The 14,570-nt window shown below is 40.3% G+C and overlaps 2 protein-coding genes across 2 annotated transcripts in view; both read right to left on the bottom strand.

The window, feature by feature from the left end:
* vit (vitrin) overlaps positions 1 to 5,009 on the bottom strand; it is a 69,685-nt gene extending 64,676 nt beyond the window's left edge. Inside the window, exon 1 of the mRNA XM_057342863.1 lies at positions 4,763 to 5,009. The gene's annotated coding sequence lies outside the window, so the exon portion shown is untranslated. The remainder of the gene's footprint in view (positions 1 to 4,762) is intronic.
* ddx21 (DEAD (Asp-Glu-Ala-Asp) box helicase 21) overlaps positions 1 to 12,919 on the bottom strand; it is a 151,516-nt gene extending 138,597 nt beyond the window's left edge. The window contains exon 1 of the mRNA XM_057342859.1: positions 12,916 to 12,919. The gene's annotated coding sequence lies outside the window, so the exon portion shown is untranslated. The remainder of the gene's footprint in view (positions 1 to 12,915) is intronic.
* Between the last annotated feature and the right edge of the window lie 1,651 nt (positions 12,920 to 14,570).

A 14,570-nucleotide genomic window follows, 5' to 3' on the forward strand; every position in this document is an offset into this window, starting at 1 on the left:
AATCCTTATGCAACTGGATCAAGTCCCCTCACCTACATATGCATTACTGCAGCTAATATGTTTAGTAGAAGTGTTCGGACAAGAAGCTTAGCTTGTTTTGGCAACGTTGTCTCAAGCAAAACCCTTAATATTATAATATGTACTACAGCAGTGGTTCCCAACTCCCAAGCCTCTGTGGTCCACGCGAGAAGCTCCATTTTGCTGCCGCAGCACCCTACACCGTTGGTTCCGGAGTTCCGGTCCCACAAGTTTTTAGGGCCAGAGTTGAACCAATCTTTCTGCACCGGAACTACCTTTTTCGATAACAGAGACAGGCCGAAAGTCCACACCGTGTCGGTGGAAATGGGGAAACAGAATGTTATAGATGTCTCCCTATATAAAACACCTAATCCATCCCTCCCAGAATGTTTCAGACACTGAGGTCTGAGGACTGGAGTTGGGAACCACTGTACTACAGTTTAAAACACCACTGTCTATCACATCATTTCAAGAAACAGTTCACCCAAAAATTAGATGTCTTGAATCAAGATTCACTGAAAGTAGATTTAATACAAAATTATTGTTGTTTCAACAAGTCAACAGTGAACGCAAGTTACAAATGCTGACTTAATCAAAAGAATATTATACTCTTTTTATTATATACATTAAGACAGAACCCCTCTATTTCAAAATGTACTGTGGGCTCTATATTGAGGACCCTGATAAAGCTGTTGTCATGCCTTGTTCAAAAAGGATCAGGTTTGCATTTAAGACATTTAGGCATTTAGAAAACAATTTGATGCAAAACGAGTCACAAGAGTGAGGAAACAGTAAAGTGATTCATCATAGGCAGTTAACATGTTCCTGTCTGGACTCAAATTGGCAGATCATTCCAGCAAGGAATAGTGAAAGTGAATGAGATCTATACATTAAATCTAAACAAACAGTAGCTCAAGACGCTGGGCTAACAGTAGACTCTCTCATAACTAAAAATACCATAATAAAACTAGTTTTACTACAGGGGTGATTTTCATGAAATCTTGATTTCAAGATGTCAAACATGATTTTTTTTAAACACTTGTATCAACAAATGTCCTATATATTCATTTAAAACAAGGTATGACATGTTGGAAGGCAATGGGCCTCATTCATGAAACACAAGCAGAATTAATTTTTGTGTAAATCGTTCGTAAAGTCGTACTGACGTAAATTTTCAGATTCATGAAAATGTTCGTATTTTCAAAATGTTAGTTGGTACGAAACAAAATGTACACCTGCTCCATCCCATGTGTAAATAGTGCGTAAAACCGCACATGACATTCTGTATTATTTTAGACAAACTGATGACACTGCATTTTGATGCTCAGTGTATTATAATGATATTTCACGAGTTCTTTTGCCCCGTCTTTTATCATTTTTTACCTTTTAACTTTGGGTAAAACGCAGAGCTCGTCACTGTCCTTTTTACACAGCCGTCCAATCACAGTGGAGAAGAGGCGGGACAAACACTACATTGACCAACCATCATACACAACTATGGAGAAGTTAATATTAATGGTTTCTGCATTTTCATATTCAGTTATATTCTTTAAAATAAGATACCAGTAACAAGTAGGCTAACTGTTGCAGATATTCTATATCACAGCAACCAACGCATCTCCGGAATAACTGAGCGTTCAGACTGCAACCGTCGAGAGCGTTAAAAATCGCTCTGGCCGCCCTGCCAACAACGCTGTAGAAAGAGTCTTGGGCGCACTGACGCTCTGACGTAGATCGTAATCTTATCTTGTATTTAAAGGGGCCGCAAGCAAACATGCTTGTTGTTCTTGTGCAGACTGACCACAAGAAATTGATCGGTGGAAAGAACTTTATTGTAGTTACACGTTTGCTAACGAAATAAACCAATTAAAAGCCATTTGTGTGGTGTGGCTTTTGTGTTCATGGTTAAGTGCTAGTCTAATTTCAACATTATAGCAGACATTTACTAGCCTCGGTCTTTAATTAACATCAATTTGTGTGCAACCTACATTTCAAACTCTCCTGGTCGAAGTGTAACGTTAGCTTTAATGCAGTTGGTCAAAGCGGAAATATTCTGCAGCAGTAAAGGTCTTTGCACATACAGTCCGAAATTTTCGTATGCGTTTTTTCGTATTTGGCTCTCATTTGTACAGTGTCTCTGAATGGTTAAAAAAGGCCACTCAAAATGCTTGACGGATGCGAAAAACGCAGAAAATCGAACCCGGTCCGAATTTTTTTATGACGGACGAAAATATCGGAGGCAGTGTGTAAATGTGATTGACTCAACGTGAGGTCGTATTTATTTTTTAATGTGCGGAAATTTCGGACGCAAATTTAGGACTCAATGTGCAATTGGCTTAACACTGTTTTGCATGCTCTAGCGCTCAAGTTTGCATGAAATTCCCGCTTATTTACAGAAAATGTATAACATTAATGCACATCATCAGCAACTCACCAGGAACACAAACAATCTCAGACACCTTGGTCCACGCATCATTTTTTTATTTATGTCCCTGTACGCAAACAGGGACGAGTCGTATAGGATTGAGAAACCAGCCACTGCAATTATCAAATTCTCCTCCATTTTGCTTGGGAACTAATGTGGTCGGAACCAAAGTTTACAGGGCTGCTTTCTCTGGAATCATCTCAAGCGATGGACTTCTACGTTCCGATTGGTTGCCGCCGAACCGCGTCATAGCTCATTACCATAAAGTTGACCTGATTTCAACTCTCCTTGACGCCCTCAACGGCCAAGACGCGCCCCGCCGCTCCTGGCCGCCGGCTCACATTGAAAATGAATGACTTCCGACCATTTTGACGATCTCGACAGCGGCGGTCTGAACGCACAGTAACGCGCACTCGCGCAGTGCCTCCAAAGCGTTCTCAGGCACCACCAGCTGGTCGTTTTCAGAAGAGCACCAGGTATTATTATTTTAGCTGGCTAAAAACGCTTTGGTGGACACGTTTAATTTATTAATTTCTTGGTAAGCATATAGCCTATTAGTATCTTATGCATTTATGCAATATAATGTAGCCAAACTAGAGAATGAAGTCCAGAGGATTCCAGCATTCCAATATACGTCATTTGCGTTGCTGTAATTCATAGGCGGGGATTACGCTAATTGTGAATGAGTATGCATGCGCGACCTGTTAGCTAATGATTGGAATTCATTAACACACACGCATTTTACTATGAAATCTGACATTTACAAAGTATTTGTGAATCCGGAGGAAAGTTTTCGGGAAGGTCTGCTTTAAGCGCAAATTGCTCGGAATTTACTCATATTTACGAATGTTTCATGAATGAGGCCTATTCATTCCAAAAACTTTTACTGACCGCTTAAAATGATTTTTATCATTTTTTAAAACAAAAAAATGCCTTAAATTCTCACTACATAAGCGTAAAAAATTAACAAAGTATATTTTAATAGAAACTTATACATTTTATATGCGGAAAACTACCTCTGTATCGGTAATGAGAATGAATATCAAGTTTTTACTATAAAAAATAAAGTAACTTTATTACTTTGTTAGTCATTTGAAAAGTATAGTAGATGCATTTCTTCATTTAAAATCAAACTAAATGTAAATATATGTGTGAGTGTGTGTGTATAAACAGTCACTTTAAAATGTTACAAAGGATGAGAATATTAGTCATGGACACTTCTTTTTTCCACTATTTAGTAGAACATCCAATTGTTTTTTTCCAGAATGTTTGACATTTTCTCTGTTTAAATTACAACACATGAAGCAGAATGAGAATTTCAGCAGAAAAAGCAATTTAATACATAAATACAAATAATTTATTATGTCATAATTATGTTTTGTCCAAGGTAGAGAACACAATTATCTTTTTATGATACTTTGTTTGTGTTATTGAATTGTATGTGTTTGTGTTATAATTCAAATCTTTACTGCCATGATGTTTCAGTGGGTTTATGAGAATGACCCATATAATGATATCATGGTAAACTTGTGGTTACTATGGTTTTACTACACAAAGCCATAAAAAGAAATACTGTGTTAAACCATGGATGATTTTCGTTAAGTACATGTCTTGGGTAATGACTTGTCAAATGATTCTCTAGATACTATCAGCATTGCATATCGCTTTGTACTTGTAAACAGTATCCTATTGTCGCGCTGGTGAAATGGAAACAGATCATTTCTGCTTTTTGATTTGAATGTGGTGTACACATTGACTACATCAAACAGCAAAAGCATGCATCATTCACTCAACATGAGCCTTAACAGAGCTGTCCTTCACACAGACAATACAGACACACATCATTCACTTGACACAAACCTTTTACAGATACAAGTCTTATCACACCCATGTTATGCTTTGAATTGATGGACACAGAAAGTCTCAAATGAAAACAGACGACATGGGTCAGTCAAAATATGTGGCTGTAATTAATGAAAAAACAGTTTTTATTCTCACAGAATTTCTGATCAATGGCTTTGGGCTGCAGGCTCAAGTCTGTACTCGTTCAGTGTTGTAACAGCAGATCATAAATCTTTTGGCACAAAAGAGTGTGAACTAAAACGGTATGTCCACAAATCAAAGCTTTATTTTCACACTGTTAGTGATGCTGCCATGACTTTAAATACGTTTTTGCTTGTTTGTTTAATGGAGTTGATGGGTGTGAGAGGAGAAACAAACTGAACCGCAGAACAGCGGGTCAAAATCAACGCTTTTATTTATCAGTAAACCTACACCACTTATTACACGAGCGTGTGTTAAAATCAAAGGAGTTCTTACCTTGACGCAACGCGAATGTCGCCCGGAGACTCCACAGATAAGCGCGCTTAAACTCCAAACACGCGCGTTCAAACCTCGCTGGATGCGTCAGCTGTGAGGAGTGCGCGCGTGTAGTTGAAAGTTTCTGCCTGCTTCAGTCACACGCGCGCGCGTGTTGTGTTCTGTTGGTGGGACGTGATGAGAGCCAATCAAACCTCATTGAATCGTCAACAACTTATCCACAAGGGCACATGTAATGAATATCGTTAAATTTGCATCATTGTTCTTTCAGCAGGGATACTTTTATTATTGTCATTCATGTACGAAAACATGCAGCCTCCTCTTCTGCAGTCAGAGAGGTTTTAAACACAAATTCAACAAAGATTTCATAATGTCCACAGGTCATCTCCTATGAGTAAATAATCAAGAGACTTGAGTAATAGTGCTGTGAGTCACTGGTGTCATTAAGATTTTATGGGAATTATTTTCTTTGTTGGAGCAAAATGCATAATTGAACTGGATAATTTATGTCTTTAATGTACCTGATATTGTCTGAAACACGCTTAACTTTAATTTCTTAAGGGTATGTTTCTGCTGAAGAGCAAAGTCATTACCTGTGGCCGAATCACAGCCGTGCCGACATTGACCATGTACACAGTTTCTGTTATTCATGATTATTATTATTCATAATATGGAGATGGAAAAGTAAGGCAAAAAAGCCAGGGTGCAGCTACTGTATTTAGCTCTATTCCTTCATTCATTCATTTGTGTATCCTGAAATGAAGTTTGCATGCTAAACTGTACACAATATTCATGTACAAATATGCTATTCATATTCTGAATGAGGAGCGTTGTTGCTCACCTTTGCTATTTCTGACACCTGATTTTAGTAATTTAGCCAAATAATTGATGTCTATTGCTGCGTTGAACAATTATTGAACAATTGAACATTGCACTGTCTGCAATTGGATTTATGTTCACTTCTTTAAAGGGTAGTAAATCTTTTTACATATTACAACTGCCTGTAATCTAGGGCTTACAATAACTTTCTTATGCAAACGTGCGTGCGTGCGTGTGTGTGTGTGTTCACTACTCACTGAATGGGTTAAATGCAGAGGACAAATTCTGAATATGGGTTACTTCACTTCAAGTATTTCTTTTTCATTCTTTTTTCTTTGGATGAGTTTGTAATATTAATTGGAATGTATTTTCATTGCGTGTAAATGTGTCTGGTCACTGTATCTTATCATCAGTGCATTTGTTAAAGTTCTTTGATATCACTTTGTGTTTCACTGGTTGCCATTGCTCTACATCTGGATGGACATCACTGGAGTCAGTGGCAGGAGATATTTACGATAAGGAGAAAATATCTGTCATTTAATGCTTTCTGGTTGATGTAATGTCTTTAAATCGTTTATCTGTACAGAGGAGGGGGCATGCTGTTGAAGTGTTGTTTGAAGTTTCTACAGAACATGGAGCTCGTATAAAGTGGCCGATCTGGCCGGGTGCCAAAAGTGCTCATGGTGGGTACATATTGTAGAAACCACAGATGGACCACATGAACACCACAGCATTTGGACACCATGCCAGAATGGGCTCTGTAGACTATAAACAAGCTGAGAAGAAGAAAGAGCCAACTACACAGAGATGGGAGTTTATTATCTCCAAAAGTTAATGTCTTTCATTCATCATTTAATAAGCAAGAACATCTGGCAATAAATCTGGAGTAGAAAATATATTAGTCTAGGTATATAAGAACGGTGTCTAATAGTACCAATCTCAGCGTATATACACAAAAATAGAGGGGCGACGTTTAATTCATTTAAGTATACAGGTAAGGTGTGTAAATCAAACACGTAGCAGAGTTTAGCACGGGTAAATGACCAAATCAATTCAGCTGAGAATATCTGCTTACTGCAGTTACCACAACAAGCAGCCAAAGGAATGACTACAGCTATGCAATCTAAAAATAGCAATCTAAAAATATATATATAGAAAGAACATCTCTTTAAAGGCAGTTTATGTTATTTAAACAAAAGAGAAGACGACATAAACAGTGTTTGCTATGAGAGCAAAAGAGCACATTTTGTTTCCGAGTATATGGACAATCTTTCAGCTGCCTCTACTTTATTGACATAGAGAGACAGCTCGATGCAACACAGACTTCTAATCCGAGCAAAAGTTTTGCGGAAGCAGTGCAGGTATGCCTGATTTGGTGGATTTTGTTCCACTGGAGTACAGGGACACTCAGGTGCAGCATTTCATTGCGATTCAGCCCTTGTGTGGCTGGTCATGTCCCGTCATGTTGACAGAGTAACCTGTTAATACTTCCTACATGCCTGTCTCGCTCGCTCACTTTCTCACATTTACACGCCTCCTCTCTCTTTCCTCTTCAGTTTCTTCAAATAGTTCTCGCCGTGAGTGTTTTGGTGGATAATTTCAAATTCACAGTTTTCCTGGTGGACCCTTTTTCTCCTGAATGACGCATAGAAGCATAGAAATGTTCATTCTTTTCTTGCTGGCTGCCACTGTTCTCTGTTCACAGGAGGCTTTAGTCATGTTATTTTTCCAGCACCCTGTTTTTCTAACGCTCTCCAAACAGTCTCACACAAGGCAACAGTATCCCAGCCGGCTTACAGCAAAAATGAAGTCAAAGGAAGACCAAATTATGAAGAAAATACCAACAGTTTCACTGCGTAATGACAAAGGTGAACACTGTATTCATTCACTCTGCAGGACTGATTATACCACAAATACCACAAAGAGCTAACATCAAGAAGAAACAGTAGCGTGCATTCGTTATATAATACCCAAACCTTGTAGAATGCAGATTTGTGTCTGTGAAATCCCTCTTTGTACTTTATAAAAATAAAGTTCATAAGGAACAGTGTTGCAGTCAGCCCAAAGGTAAAGAGGCCAGCCGACCTCAATGCAACATTGTGCTCATAAATGACAGTTTCACCTCAATGCTACAAAATGACACTTTGACCTCAATGCAACATTGTGCTCAAGTGGAACTCGGAAAGCTTCGGAAAAGGAAACCTGAATCTTTGGTTACACTTCTTGAGCATGGCTTCAATTAACAGGAGCCCCATTTCCACATCTTAAAATGTGTCAAACCTTCTTAAACCACAGAACTGCACAGTTCGCCACTAAAACGTTGGAGATAGGAAAATTCTATTTAAAGCAGATTACTTTCTTGTGTGGGAAAATAAAACCTACCCAGCTATTGTGAGTTGTTCCAAGATACTTTGAATTCATGTATCTCAGAACATCATTTGAGTTAAAAATCACAAAAATCTAAGTGGCCTTGTCCATCACCACATTCCAGAAAGGTCCGGCTCTGACAGTGGACTGCAGCTTGTGTCAGAGAAAATGGTCTGCAAAAGACTAGCACTTCATGCTATTTGGCTGATGAGGGGAATAGGCATATCTTTCCATGTGATTTCATGACAGATACCTGTTGCTTTGTCACAGCAAAGATTTCACAACCAAGCGGTCGCTACAGGGTGAATACTCGTACACAAATCCTCTGCATGAGGATTGTAGGAGATGCAGTAAGAGGTCATGACTTTAGGGAGACGAGAACGAGGGCAAGAACTAATCCCTGACTAACAACAGCAAGTCCGCTGATTACTGTTCCGTTGTATAGGCAGTTTGTAACCAGAGGCCAGAATACACAGAAGGTGAATGTAAGAACTTGATGTTTTTACTGTGTCAAACACAGATCAAAATTAGATGAAAGACTTGTTTGTCTTGCAATAGCTCAGGCTGGAATTGAATTGAAAACCACATGCTTCAGGAAAGAGTGTAGATATATCGATCTGTCTGGGTCTGGGCAACTATAGGGCTGATAGAACAGCTTTGTAGTTAGATCATGTAAGATAAGCAGGGGTGATGGCAGGCATGTATTGGTGGTATTGTTGCAGTGCAAACTGCAAAAAGCAACCCAACCTTGCACCAACTACATACGACTAAGAACAGGAACCAATAGATGCTCTTGGCAATAAGCCCTGTTTAGAAATTATTTTCATTCAGCATGACTGAATATGAGTCATTTTGCCAACAGGCATAAACAAGATTCCAGTGTCAGGATTTACCAAGCAGTCCAAAAAAAACCTGCAACTGCATTCTTGCATTACCTGTGAGTTTAATCAAAGTCTGTTTATGGAAGTCGTGCCGTTCGGCGGCCATGTTTGCAACACCAACGATTTCAGCCATAGCAAGACCACAGTCTTATCTACTTGAATGGAGGAAGTCAAATATTTTTTTAAATTGCAGGCCAAAATCACATAACATAACTTCACATAACATTTGTTTCCTAAGCTTACATTGCACTAAAACATATCCTTCTTCAAGTGTGTGTACACAGTTTTCAATAGACTTTTAATAACATTTTTAAATGTCTTACTGTAAGTTGATAAAAAGAAATGGAAACAAAATAAAAAAACGGAACTTTCTCTGGCTAAATCTAATTTTTATGTTGATACCACATCCTACTTCTGCTGTATTAGTCTAGCCTTATAACTCTTACTTGGAAATTATGTTGGAGAATTAAAATAATCTTTTATTTTAAAATATCTGTTCCTCAAAATGGCTGATAACTGTCAAACAGTAACTAAAATAAAAAACAGTAGACCTGCATTTGCTATCCCCTTATTAAATCTGCCGTGCCCTCTAGGCTCAAAACGGCAAGGCTAAATCTGTGATTTCACACAGCCAGACACTCCCACTCACCAGTAACCCGATTCACTGCGTGGACAACACACTCACAGTGTGTCCCTTGTTTTAACACTTTGCCTGAAGCCCAACTTCTCTGGAGGAATGTAAATGTCTGCCTGCCATTGCATTGTTTTTCTTTTGAGCACACACAGCAAATGCTGTGGGGCTAAACCATTGAGCTGTATTGTCATTTCTTTACCTAACCAAACCACCACCGCTTTGCTAAAAGCATTTCTGCAAAACGAAGGAGTTTTTTGCAACAAATTGAAGTTAAGATGTAATGTGAGCCTAAATGTGAGGGATCCCTGTAAACAAAACTTAATTGTAATTTAATTAAAATAGATTCGTCGCCAACTGTGAGTTCACACGAATACGGACAGCGATGCATCTGAATTTAAAACACCACATCATCTTCACCAGCAATTTGCAGAGACCATTGAAGAGATGTGAGACATGATAAGAAATGTATTTTCATTGACTTTACTTACATTGGCAGTTAAGAAAGTACTCAGAAGACTCTCTCAGACACAATCAACATTGCTGAGTTATGTAAGACACCTATTAAATGGTGAGTCAATAACTAAAAATATATATAGTGGTCGGCAACAGGCGGCCCGCGGGCCAAAACTGGCCCAGGATGCTTTTAATCACTTTCTGTTGATCTGTGAAGCCCCGCACTAGGATCCTGCTGCTGTGTGCATAGCTTGCTGTCAGTGCTTCAATCTTGCGCTTTCGTGCCTGTTTTTGGAGCGGGAAGGCCACTTTGAAGGTGCCATGCTTCGTATCGTGGTGCCGTCTAATATTATATTCTTTGCAAACAGCGACAACTTTGTTGCAGATAACACACGCCGGCTTTGCATTCACAAAACTAGGTGGGATGAATGCATAGTTGTCTTTCCATTCCACTTTGTGTCGTGATCTCAGTCTTGTCTTGGCTTTGTGTCTCGTGTGGGTGTGTGTTGTTTTGTCGAACACGTGGAGTGCCGTTTTGACAGCTCTACACATGTCCGGTGTCTGCGTCACTCGTCCCACCCCTGTGTCTCCCCGCCAGGCTTTTCCCTCATCGGGTTTCCATCACCTCATCACCATCACTCCTGTAGCTCGTTCCTCATCAGTAGTCTCCCCTGGCTCCTCATTATGTTTCACCTGTAATTCATTCCCGTCTTTAGGTCCCCTCTATTGAATCCCTTTTGTCCTCTTGTCTTGTGTCAGACCGTTGTTTACGTCGCTGGCCTTTCCTAGTCTGGTTATCCTAGTTGTAATCTTAGTTAGATTGTTATAGCCATAGTCATAGTCTTGATTTATTTTTTTATTTATTTTTTTCGCTTAGTGCAGGCTTTGTTGCCCTTAGTTGCTCTCTTGGACACTCCCCTTGTTTTAGCCTCCAGTGCCTAGACCCGTTGCTCTCACATTTCTGTTCACTTCCCCCTTAGTTCTCGTTGGCATCCCGGACCTCCCAGCTCTTCTCACCCTGGCATCTCTTCTCATGTGGGCGCCGCTCTCGTCTCAGGTCGGCCGGCGGGTCGAGGCTTCTCCCCGCTGTGCATGTTCCCCTCGTGGGTCAGGAACTCCCGGACTTTGTCTATCTCCCGAGGTGGTTTTGCTCTTCCGTAAGTCCCGGTGGGTCGAGTTCCCCTCCCCCCAGGCTTACAAGGTTCCTGTGTTCGAGGCCGCTGTCACCTGGTGGAATTACTGGACTGTGTTTATAGTCATGACACTTTGTATGCACTATTTTCGCTGTCAACTTTCCTCTTTAGACTCTTTGATAGTGCCATTTTCGCTCACCATCTAGCCATCTTAAATGTTAACATCAATCTGCACACGACATATTTGCGTACCCACAGCAGGTAAAAAAATAGGCTACGTTAAATAATTATATGACTATTATGTAATTTCTAGTTGCATTTTTCATCTATTCATTTCTTAAATTATTCTTTGACTATGTTCTGGCCCACCATCTAGCGGTGAAGTTGTTTTTTTTTGGCCCGATGCCAAACTTGCTTGCCGACCCCTGATATAGAACATAGAATAGTTCACGTTCAAAGTTTTACTGCAATTGTAACATGTACAACGAAATTAGAGTGCCATCCAATCAGTGCATAATCAATATCAACAATCATGTAAAACAGATAAAAATAATAATAATTAAAATAAAATCAGACCCACACACATACAGCATACATTTAGTTAATTATTGCACTTTAAATTATGTTTTAGCAGCATTGTGTGTAGTGACTGCTGTTGGGTTTCCTTGTTTCAAACACTTTTGTACATTCTACCCGACGGCAACAGCTCAGACAAACAATGTCCAGGGTGTGATGTGGCCTTTATTATGTTGGGCCTTTTTAAGGCAGTGGGAGCTGTGTAATTCTTCCAGAGTAGGGAGAGGTCATCCAACGATCTTCTCGGCAGTTTTAATGACCCCCTGAAGTTTTTTTCTGTGAGCTACAGGGCACCTGCTATATCATACACAGATACAGTAAGTGAGAGTGCTCTCAATAGAGTACCAATAAAAAGACACCAGTAGACTCTGTTCTTCATAAGCACCCTTAGGAAGTACAGTCTCTTTTGAGCCTTTTTTAGCCGCTCAGATATATGCACACTCCAGATCCTCCTCCTTGTCTGCATTTGGGTCTCTGTCCTTGCACCTCACCAATCCGTGACAGAATGAACCAGCCATAAATGGACCCAGCAGACAGAGGGATCGCAGCGGGAGGGGACGATGCAGCCGGACTTCCTTCCAGGGTCGAGACCGCCGGAACCCGGACCACCGGGCTCGATCCCTTCCAGGTTTGAGGTCGTCGGGTTCACCTCCAGGGTCGAGACCGCCGGTGTCCTGTTCCGGCCACAGATCCCTGCCGGTAGAGGCTGCACATTAATGCTAATAATGTTAGAAATAACCATCAGTTTCTTGCTAAATTGATTCGCTTCACAAGAATCAATACCTCACCAGGAGAACTGAGGATTACTTTTGTATTGGATATTGGACTTTTGTATAGGACTTGGTATAGGACTGCCGTTTCTGCTAAATATCTTCTTTATTGTTCTACAGAAGAAAGATTTTCACCAAAATGTTTGATGGCCTGAGGGTGAAACAGCAAATTATCATTTTGGGTGAACTATCCCTTTTAGGGTACTAAAGTCCAAAGCATTCACAGCTCCCTACAAAATATTTCTTATGAACATTTTCCTCCTAATATATTATTATTTCCCCACAAGAATTTAGATAACATGGAGTCAATAGACACGCAGGTTCTCAGGTCAACAAATAAGGATAGAGCTCTGTAAACTATCTGCTTTAGATATCAAGTGTCACAAACTGCACAGGCACTCGGGAGGTTTATTAAAGGTAATCCACAAACATAACCCAAGACAGGCATACAGTCCAAAACATAGCTAATCAGTCCAAACAGAGCAAACACATACAAAGGGCAATACAAACACGTAATTAGTGATGTGACCTTTGAACCGAAGCTTCGAAGTTTGTGTTGAGCAAAAATAGGTGTGCCTGATGAATCCTTGATTCGAGGCTTGTGTTGTTAACGAAGAAATCTTGTGAGCAATGACAAAAGAGGCCTCGGTTTGTGTGGAATATGTCATCAGTTTGGTCTGAGTATCGCTCACGGATGAAGCGGTTTCAAAACTCGCGCCACCTTGTGGGTGTTGTGGTGTTTCAGAGAGGTGTCGGGAGTAGAAGTACCAGAAGTAGAGAGTCAGAGAGTTGTCTTATTATTGTCGTTGTTTGCTTGATCTCCTTTTTTTTGTGATCAACATTTTTTATTGATTCAAAATACAACAAAAGTACTCACAAAAACCAATAACAACAACAACAACAACAACAACAGAGACAAACAACATTTTTTTTTAGAAAACATCCAGACAGAAGGAGGGCAACAGACCTGCGCCCTGCTTTGTGGTGAAAGGAAAGAGAGAATAAGTAGGCCAAACTATAATTTGGTCATATATTCTAGTATATCGGAACATAAATTGTGCCAGGCATTAATAGTAACAGGTTTAGCCTTATTAAGACGTGCAGTTGTATATTCAAAGGACACTATATTCACAAGATTGTGAATCCAATATGTTTTTCTACACATAGTTGGTGTGAACCAATTCTGTATTATTGCTTTTTAAGCAGATGTGAAACCAGCAAACAGCATTTTCTTTTGTATCAGACCTACGTCAAGATCGGATAAAGTAGAATTGACATAAGTCCACATAGCATAAACAATTGGACATTCCCAAAACATATGGAGAAAGGTACCTGATAATGTACTGTTGCAGATATGGCAATTATATGTTGTTTGTAACTTCATTTTAAACCTCTTACAGGGGGTAATGTATGCTCTCTGGATAACTTTGAAGTGGATAAGACGGTGTGCCAGATTTTTGGACGTTAAGCTGAGATTTGACCACACCCTCTCCCAGTCAGGTGAAATATTGAGAGAAGATAATTCGCAATTCCAAATAGATTGAATAGAGAGAGGTTTAGTAATGTGATCATTGAGCTTGCCATATATAAATGAAACGGATGTCCGACCATGAGGGGGGGTAATCAAATCCCACATAGGGTGTGGAGAAACGTCTCGGTTACGTTTGTAACCTCGGTTCCCTGATGGAGGGAACGAGACGTTGTGTCGAACCGACAGATGGGGTTCGTCCTTGAGAACCAATCGCTTCCGACTTCTCTAGAAAAGGCCAATGAAAATTGGCGAATGAAATTTGCATGCCGGACTCCGCCCCCGGATATCCGGGTATAAAAGGGAGACGGCATGCCTCATTCATTCACCTTAGTTCTGAGGAGCCTGAGACCTCTCACGACTGCTGCAGTGGACAGCACGTGTTGTGGCAAGAGGACACAACGTCTCGTTCCCTCCATCAGGGAACCGAGGTTACAAACGTAACCGAGACGTTCCCTTTCTGTCGGTCTCTCGACGTTGTGTCGAACCGACAGATGGGGTTCCTATGGAAAACGCCATAACACTGTGCCCTGTCACAATCTCAACGAAGCGACGGTGACTGGCCTGGGCGTGTCAGCCGTGAGCGCTACCGCGAAATTGTAACCTACCAGTGGGTAGGTAGGGGGTCCCAGAGCTTTCTTGAAAGG

This window comes from Triplophysa rosa, linkage group LG9 (assembly GCF_024868665.1).
Source record: "Triplophysa rosa linkage group LG9, Trosa_1v2, whole genome shotgun sequence".
Taxonomy (NCBI): domain Eukaryota; kingdom Metazoa; phylum Chordata; class Actinopteri; order Cypriniformes; family Nemacheilidae; genus Triplophysa; species Triplophysa rosa.